Source organism: Bison bison, unplaced genomic scaffold (genome assembly GCF_000754665.1).
Source record: "Bison bison bison isolate TAMUID 2011002044 unplaced genomic scaffold, Bison_UMD1.0 scf7180017864498, whole genome shotgun sequence".
Lineage (NCBI taxonomy): Eukaryota > Metazoa > Chordata > Mammalia > Artiodactyla > Bovidae > Bison > Bison bison.
In genome coordinates this window covers 6,952,421-6,960,716 of record NW_011495057.1, presented here as the reverse complement: position 1 = coordinate 6,960,716, position 8,296 = coordinate 6,952,421, and positions in this window count along the sequence as shown.

The following is an 8,296-nucleotide window of genomic DNA, read 5'->3' as shown; positions in this document are numbered from 1 at the left end:
GGGCGATCCCTGGGTTGGGAAGATCCCCTAGAGAAGGGAATGGCTACCCACTCCAGTATTCTTGCTTGGAGAATTACAAGGACAGAGAAGCCTGGTGGGCTACAGTCTGTGGGATCGCAAAGAACTGGACATGACTGAGCAACTAACACTTTTGTTGTACGGTGGGATGAAGGCCCCTATAAATAAAGAACAGAGAGATTGCATGCCCTATTTCTCTATCTCTTTCCCTTCCTCCCCCTCTCTCTACCCTTGCCAGACGAGAATACAAGACAAAAAGCCATCTGGAAGGCAGGAAGAGAGTTCTCACCAGAACCCAACCATGCTGGCACCCTGATCTTAGACTTCTAGCCCCAAAGAACTGTTGAAATCAATATCTATTGTTTAAGTCACTTGGTATATGATATTTTGTCATAGGAGTCTGAGTTGATTAAGACACTGACCCAAAACATAACTGTTTGACTTATGAGATTATGGTAAATTCTTCCCAGTGTACTTGATATTGACAAGACTTGACAAACACTGTCTAGCTGCTTTAGCATTGCATAAGGATATAGATCAAAACCTTTTCCAAATTTAGACCTTGCGGGTAACTGCTGTGGCTTGTGAAACTTTGGATAAAATATTTTTTGCTAGGTCTGTATAAAGAGTTTCATGTAAAAAGCCATTATAAAATACATATGTTACAGATGTTCATGAGATATAGGGATTTATTGATGAAGATATAAAATAAGGGTAGAAAAGCAGTACTTATGGATTTGTTTGTTATCCATTCCAATGCATGTCAAATGTATAGGTACCATCTATTTATATTGTCTATTGTCGAATACATTGTCTCCTGGCTAATTCCATATCTCCCACCATGACAAAAAAGGTGGCAATGCTGTAATTTCTCACAATGCCAGAGTTCCTTTGTATTTGTATTTGAAGCAATATAGACTTTCGTGCTTTTGCAGTTCCCTCATGCCATCTATTTAATGTCAACCACATCATTCCTCATGATGCCACATCATCCATTGAACCACCTGTGAATACTGGCTTCCAGTGACTCTGTCCAGAGAGGACTGTTGCTGGGCTTCTCTGAAGGGGAGCACAAAGCAAGGCTTACCTGGCACATGCAGGCAAATGTGAGCAATAATTTGTTTTCTAATCATGTAGTAGTTACCGGTCAGAATTTTATAGTATAAACAGAACAGCACTTCTTCCAATCACTCTTTAGGTTGTAATCACTGTGTTCCTAGAATGTGAACTGTTGTCCATATATCACCACCTGTAGGGACTATGGTTCAGGGACTATGGGCAGAGTAGGAAGAGCAGTCTCATTTGTACACACAATGTCCCTTCTTTCTCTGGTACAACTTAGGGCAATCTAGAGAGAAATACAGCAAGTACATGGATAGGAGGTGTCAGAGGACATGGATTGGTAAGGCTTGTTGGTGCTGTGGAGCAATGACCTCAAAAGCCCTGGGAAGAGGGCAGCCATCCCCAGGACAGCGGGTGGAGGCTGTAAAGATGGAGGGGCTACCCTGGGTGCCAGCAGCTAGGAGAACATGGGGAAAAGGATGTCCAACACCACACTAAATTCTCAGATAGTGAAGTCCAGAGGCATTTTTGAGGCCAGAATATGGATGGCTAGAGTCACAAATGAGCCTCTATCTAGGGTTCAAGTCTTGCTTATATCTGACATGCTGCTGCTGCTGCTGCTGCTGCTAAGTCACTTCAGTCGTGTCCAACTCTGTGCAACCCCATAGACCGCAGCCCACCAGACTCCCCCATCCCTGGGATTCTCCAGGCAAGAACACTGGAGTGGGTTGCCATTTCCTTCTCTAATGCATGAAAGTGAAAAGTGAAAGTGAAGTCGCTCAGCCGTGTCTGACTCTTTGCAACCCCATGGACTGCAGCCTACCGGCCCCTCCATCCATGGGATTTTCCAGGCAAGAGTTCTGGAGTGGGGTGCCATTGCCTTCTCTGATATCTGACATGAGGTTCCCACAAATCAGTGTTCTGGGGGCCCAAACTCAGCTGATTCTATGAAAGAAGTATGGTGCCAGGGAACTAGAGTGATCTGCTTGCTAAGTGGTCCCTGGAATCCAGGTCTAAAACAGGACAACCCAATTGAAGTGAACCTCAGCATTCTTCATGCTATCTGGTCAACCCCATGTTTGGTGGTAGAAGGTTGAAGAGGGCCCAGGGAGCACCCTGGAAACCAGGACTGAGGACCACATTGTTCTTGTCCAGGCTTGGGTTATCCCACACACATGGCACTGTTGGCTCTGGGTGATCCCAAGCACCTGAAGGGTAATTAAGTGTGGGGCCCTGGACAGCACCCCAGTTGCTTGGATCTGAGTGTAGAGCTATAGGATTCTGTGTCTCATGACACATTGGTTGTTTATATGTGATAGTAAAGTTATCAGAGAAGCTAGGGCTATCAATGTGTTTTTCTTTGTTTCTAGTTCTTTGGAAAGAGAGGGCAAGAAAATTCACCTGACTATATATCAGCTAACTGCTTCCCTGGTGGCTCAGATGGTTAAGTGTCTGCCTACAATTCAGGAGACCCAGGTTCGATCCCTGGGTGGGGAAGATCATCTGGAGAAGGAAATGGCAACCCATTCCAGTACTCTTGCCTGGAAAATCCCATGGGAGGAGCCTGGTAGGCTACAGTCCATGGAGTCGCAAAGAGTTGGACATGACTAAGTGACTTTACTTACTTACTTATATATCAGCTATATAATTTCCTACCTTTGGAACTAAATTTTATAAAACCAACTCTAACCTCAGTTTTGGGATGATGATACCGTATTTAGAAAAAAATACAGTACGAAAAAAGCTACATTTTACATTTTGTTTTGGTTGCAATGACAAGGGCTTCCCAAGTGGCACTAGTGGTAAAGAACCCACCTACCAGTGCAGGAGACAGAAGGGACCAGGGTTTGATCCTTGAGTCTAGAAGATCCCCTGGAGGAGAGCATGGCAACCCACTCTAGTATTTTTGCCTGGAGAATACCATGGACAGAGGAGCCTGGGGGGCTACAGTCAATAGGGTCACAAAGAGTCAGACACAACTGTAGTGACTTAGCTGGCACGCATGCATTACACAATGACAAAATGCAGGTTACATGATAGAAGTATGTGTTCCTTGGTAGTTTGGTTATGATGGCTTACCGGAATTCAAAACATAGAGGATCAAGAAGGATAACCCAACATGTGGCTTTTTTAATAAACTTTGTAATAGTATAATTATGGTTGTATATAGAAATAAACTGGGTGATATCTTAATCTTATTCTTTCCTCAGGTTTATTGATCTCTTAGAATCATACTCTCATATTTAAAACTTAAAAAGTACAAAACCAGATTCCCAGAAGTAATAATTTCACAGTTAATCTGAATCCTCCTCCAATTCATCTAATCATTATTTGATCAAATCTAACTCTTACAGAGTTATTGTCTCATAGGAGTGAAACATTAATGATTTTCCTTCTCACTTATTAATGAATCTCACCTGCTGGCAGGAAGCTTGTTCTCATTGGCATCCATGGTGTTTCTTCTTTACTTTTTTCTTATTTGTGTAACCATTCACAACAGAGATGCTTAGAGCAAAGACAATGGGGAGATGACTGAAAACCCAATAAACAGTTATTTAAAACAAAATAGATAATAGATATTGGAAAAGTAATTTGCTAATCTGCATCTAAACCCAAGCTCAATAACATAAGAGAACAAATGAAACTCACTTATCAGAGGAAGGTGCACGAGAATTAGAACAGGACTTAATAGAAGTTATTAGGCATTTCACATGCATTATCAAAATGACTTGTTCTAGTTTCAACCTAAGTACATTTAACTTCAAAGAACAAACAACTTAAATCAATAAATATTTATTAGTGACTACTATGTTTGGACAAGGCAGTAAGCTGAGTTAGGAGGATACAAATAAGTTAGTCATATCTAATTTATTCAACTGAATTGACTGAATAGTTAACAGAATCACTGAAATGTCTGTCTAGACTTTAGGCTATTAGGTTTTAAAAGCAACTTAAGACATTGAATATTTAGGCCAACAAAGTTATGATTCGACAAAACAATTTGCCATTTTTCTTAAATTTTTTTAACTTTCTAGGAAACTTAGAAAAATTGGATAACATGTAAAAGTGGAAAGTGACTGTAATTCTTGAAAATATGGTATGCACGATTTTCAGAGTTCAAAAGAAATGCTTTTATGGAAATTGACTAAAATTCACATAGGGTTCATATTGTATCCAAGGAAAAAGGGATTATAAGAGATTAAACACTGATTTGTGAGGATGGCATTCACTCTAAAAGTCTCTCTTTGTTCTTTTTTGTCCCTTTCAAAATGGGATAACTGAATGTAATAGCCTATTGAAGGGCACGTATGGCGTTTTATTAAGCATCATATGAAGGACATTGAGAAATAGTTAAGCACACTAGGAAAGCCAAGGAAACTTGGGATTCAGCATAGGGCACTAAATGATTAATCAGTTCAGCTGTGTCGTCCTTTAAATTATTGTCATACACTTCTGTGAGCACTCAAAGGGAGTACACTCTGAGTCTGAGATATTCTATCACCCCGCAAGAGCTGAATAGTACTTTTGCAGGACTTTTGTTGTTGTCTTTAAGTTCCTATCACATCATTTTAATAGGGAGGGAAAAAAGAACCACAAAGTTAGCCTTGAAAGTTAGGGGCATCTTTAAGAAATTAACACTAGTGGTACCTACCGTTCACATGGCCCTGAGCTAAGTAGGTGCTCTGTGACTATCATCCTTATTTAGTCTTGAGGATCATTCCCAATTTACAAAGGATAAACCTCTATGAATTTTTTAAAAAACTCTTTTGGTCACACCACACTAAGGGAACTAAGATGTTAGCTCCCTGACCAGGGATCATGCCCCTTGAAGTGGGAGGGTGGAGTCTTAACTGCTAGGCTGCCAGGAAAATCCCACAAAGGAGAAACTTTAACTGCAAAAAAATTTAAGAATTCACCCCAACTCCTACAGCTAATGCATGATATATACAAAATGTGAATTCTGGTCTACCTGGCTATCGTGAAACAAGAAAGAGGTTTGGGTAGAACCAGTCTAGAGCTATAATTTAGGAGTCATGTCTAAGGCACTTTGCTTGATCGGTTAATTGGTTGGTTGATTCATTAATTCATCAAACCTATTTTGTTTCAGAAGATGACCAGGGCCCTAAAGTGGCAAAAGAATCTTCCTGTAAAGAGGTTCAAGTCTAGGGATTACACTTGATACCAGCATTTACTCTTTCAGAACTCACACTTTACCAACTCACTTGATGGTGAGGATTCTCCTACAGAAATTATGCTTACAAGCGAAGGACTTCCTCCAGCCTGTTGCATTCTCATTCCCAGGAAGTCATCATTCAGTGTTTCATGGTGCATATCCAGACATTTTCTAGGTACATTGAAACATAGAAAAAACATATATTTTATGATTTAAAAATAACAGATGAAAACTCTGTGCATTTTCTTAAACTCAAATGGGCAGAAAAATAAACATTTTGCGGGGATTTTATGCATGTTGCTTTGCCTTTTTTACGTTATATATCAGTTTATCTATCAATCAGTTTGTTCAACTAGTACTGTTTTCTCTTGGTGAGCAGGAGCCCTGCCAGGGGTGTTGACAAAGGCTGCTGAAGAGAGAGTTTAGGATCCTTAAAATACCTTCTGTGCTTGGACAGGTATTATTTGATTACAAAACTCCATCCTTGAAATAGTTCTAATTCTTCTAACTCTCTGCTCTGGGCAGCCTCACTCAATTGATAAATAGAAGTTGATAGATGAAAAGACACTATTTTTTCATTTGGAATCCAGTTCCTGCTCTCCAGAAATGTACATTTTCCAAGTGTGTACACAGAATTTACATGTAGGTTAGAATTTCATCAATGTCTTTTTTTGAAGGCTTTTTTTTTAAATGAAAAGAAAATGTTTATTTATTTATTGTTGGCTGTGCTGGGTCTTTGTTGCTATGCACCAGCTTTTTCCTAGCTCAGCGAGCAGAGGCTACCTCTAGTTGTGGTGCGTGGGTTACTCACTGCAGTGGTTTCTCTTGTTGGAGAACGTGGGCTCTAGGGCACATGGGCTTCGGTATGTGCAGCACCTGGGCTCAGTAGTTGTGGTGCATGGGCTTAGTTGCTCTGAGTCATGTGGAAGCTTCCTGGACCAGGGATTGAACCTGACCCCTACATTGGCAGAGGGATTCCAGACCATTGGACCACCACGGAAGTCTAGAATTTCATCAGTGTCTTAGAAGAGGAAAAAGCATCGATGAGTTGAAGAGTCCAGAGAAAGAAGAACTTCAGTGTCAGTCATTTAGAAATTTGGGCACTTCTGGATTCAGAGGCAACTGGTTTTCTATCATTATCAATAATTGAATTTTAAGCAGTAATATAGTATGGAACTGAGTGGGAACAGAAGGGGAGGGTTCATTTCAGTTCAGTCTCTCAGCCATATCCAACTCTTTATGACTGCATGGACTGGAGCACACCAGGCTTCCCTGTCCATCACTAACTTGTGGAGCTTGCTCAAACTCCTGTCCACTGAGTTGGTGATGCCATCCAACCATCTCATCCTCTGTTATCCCCTTCTCCTCCTGCCATCAATCTTTTCCAGCATCAGGGTCTTTTCTAATGAGAAGAGGAGAGTGGGGTGAATATTAGTATATCCTGGTCATAGTTTTTTCTTTTTTTTTTTTTTGGTCATAGTTTTTTCAACAAGAAATAGTATATACCTAATACGTGCAGATTCTGAGGTTTTCTGATTTGAAAGGGCTGCTGGCCATCTTCAGCTTCCCTGTCTAGTTAACTAGACACAGTTGGATTTCCAGCAGCTGCAGCCCTGCAGGTTATGTCTTCTCTGTTGGGCAGGGTTGTTTCATGCTTAAGATGATTGTGGTTCTTTGCTTCAGAAGGACTTGCTTTGTAAAGCATATTTGCAGGAAAGGGAAGGACTGCACCATGGAGCTATACTCATTAGAACCAGCCTTTCTATTTTTTTGAAGACAGCAAATGTTGCAAAAATTCTGTTTAGAGCAGGGCATGTAGTCTTATTCTGCATCTATGGAGCAGGGGAGCCAGCTGACCCCCATCAGGAAGCAAACAAAAAGCAGAGGTAACTTTCCTTGTTAAAACTTGAAAATCCCTTAAAGGTGCTTAAAAAATGTAAACTAACTCTGAGATCTGAATGACCTTATGCTTATGTAGAGCAGATGTCCATGGAGCCCCAGAAGGTCAAGGCCAAAGATCCTTGGACTCTGAAAGCATAGATGTGGGTCTATGTGGTTCTGACAAGGTAAAGGGAGACCACTTACAATTTTTTTTTTTTTTTTTCAGATTCTCAAAGAGCCTATGGCTCAAAAAACAAAACAAAACAAAACCAAAAAAACACCTCATACCCCTCTCATTTATCTAATCCAATGTCCCAGAACAGCTATGACTTGCTCAAGACCCACATCTGAAGTGGTTTATTGAAGTCCATGTTCATACTTTTCTATCAAACCACTTTCCAAGGCTTCAACTAATCTTGAAAAATATGTCTTTTCGTTACACAAACTTTTTGCTTTAAAGCACCACATTTGAATTGCTTTTCATAGAGACATAAAAGCCCTTCCAGGGAGCTAGGTGAGGTGGGTCTATGGGATGCCCCATCTACACTTCCATCAGAGTGATCATGCTTTTATCTGTTTTATATGTTGGAGTTCTGAATAAGATTTATTTTTTTGGAAAGATTCAACGCTCCTAAAATAAGAACTATTTTTTATGGTTCTTATTTGGACAACTATGTGTCTAAAATGACAAGTATGGATTGGAGGCTACCATGTTAACATAGCCTGGTAGTCTAAGCGATGAAAATTTCTCAAAGTTGTGCAACACCCAACTGCATAATGGAATATCAGAGCTGTGAATAAACGAGGGTCTTGGGTTTTGGAAACTCCCAAATCCCAAAAGGGTTTTGGAAACTCCCAAATCCCAAAAGGGTTTTGGAAACTCCCAAATCCCAAAAGGGTTTTGGAAACTCCCAAATCCCAAAAGGGTTTTGGAAACTCCCAAATCCCAAAAGGGTTTTGGAAACTCCCAAATCCCAAAAGGGTTTTGGAAACTCCCAAATCCCAAAAGGGTTTTGGAAACTCCCAAATCCCAAAAGGGTTTTGGAAACTCCCAAATCCCAAAAGGGTTTTGGAAACTCCCAAATCCCAAAAGGGTTTTGGAAACTCCCAAATCCCAAAAGGGTTTTGGAAACTCCCAAATCCCAAAAGGGTTTTGGAAAC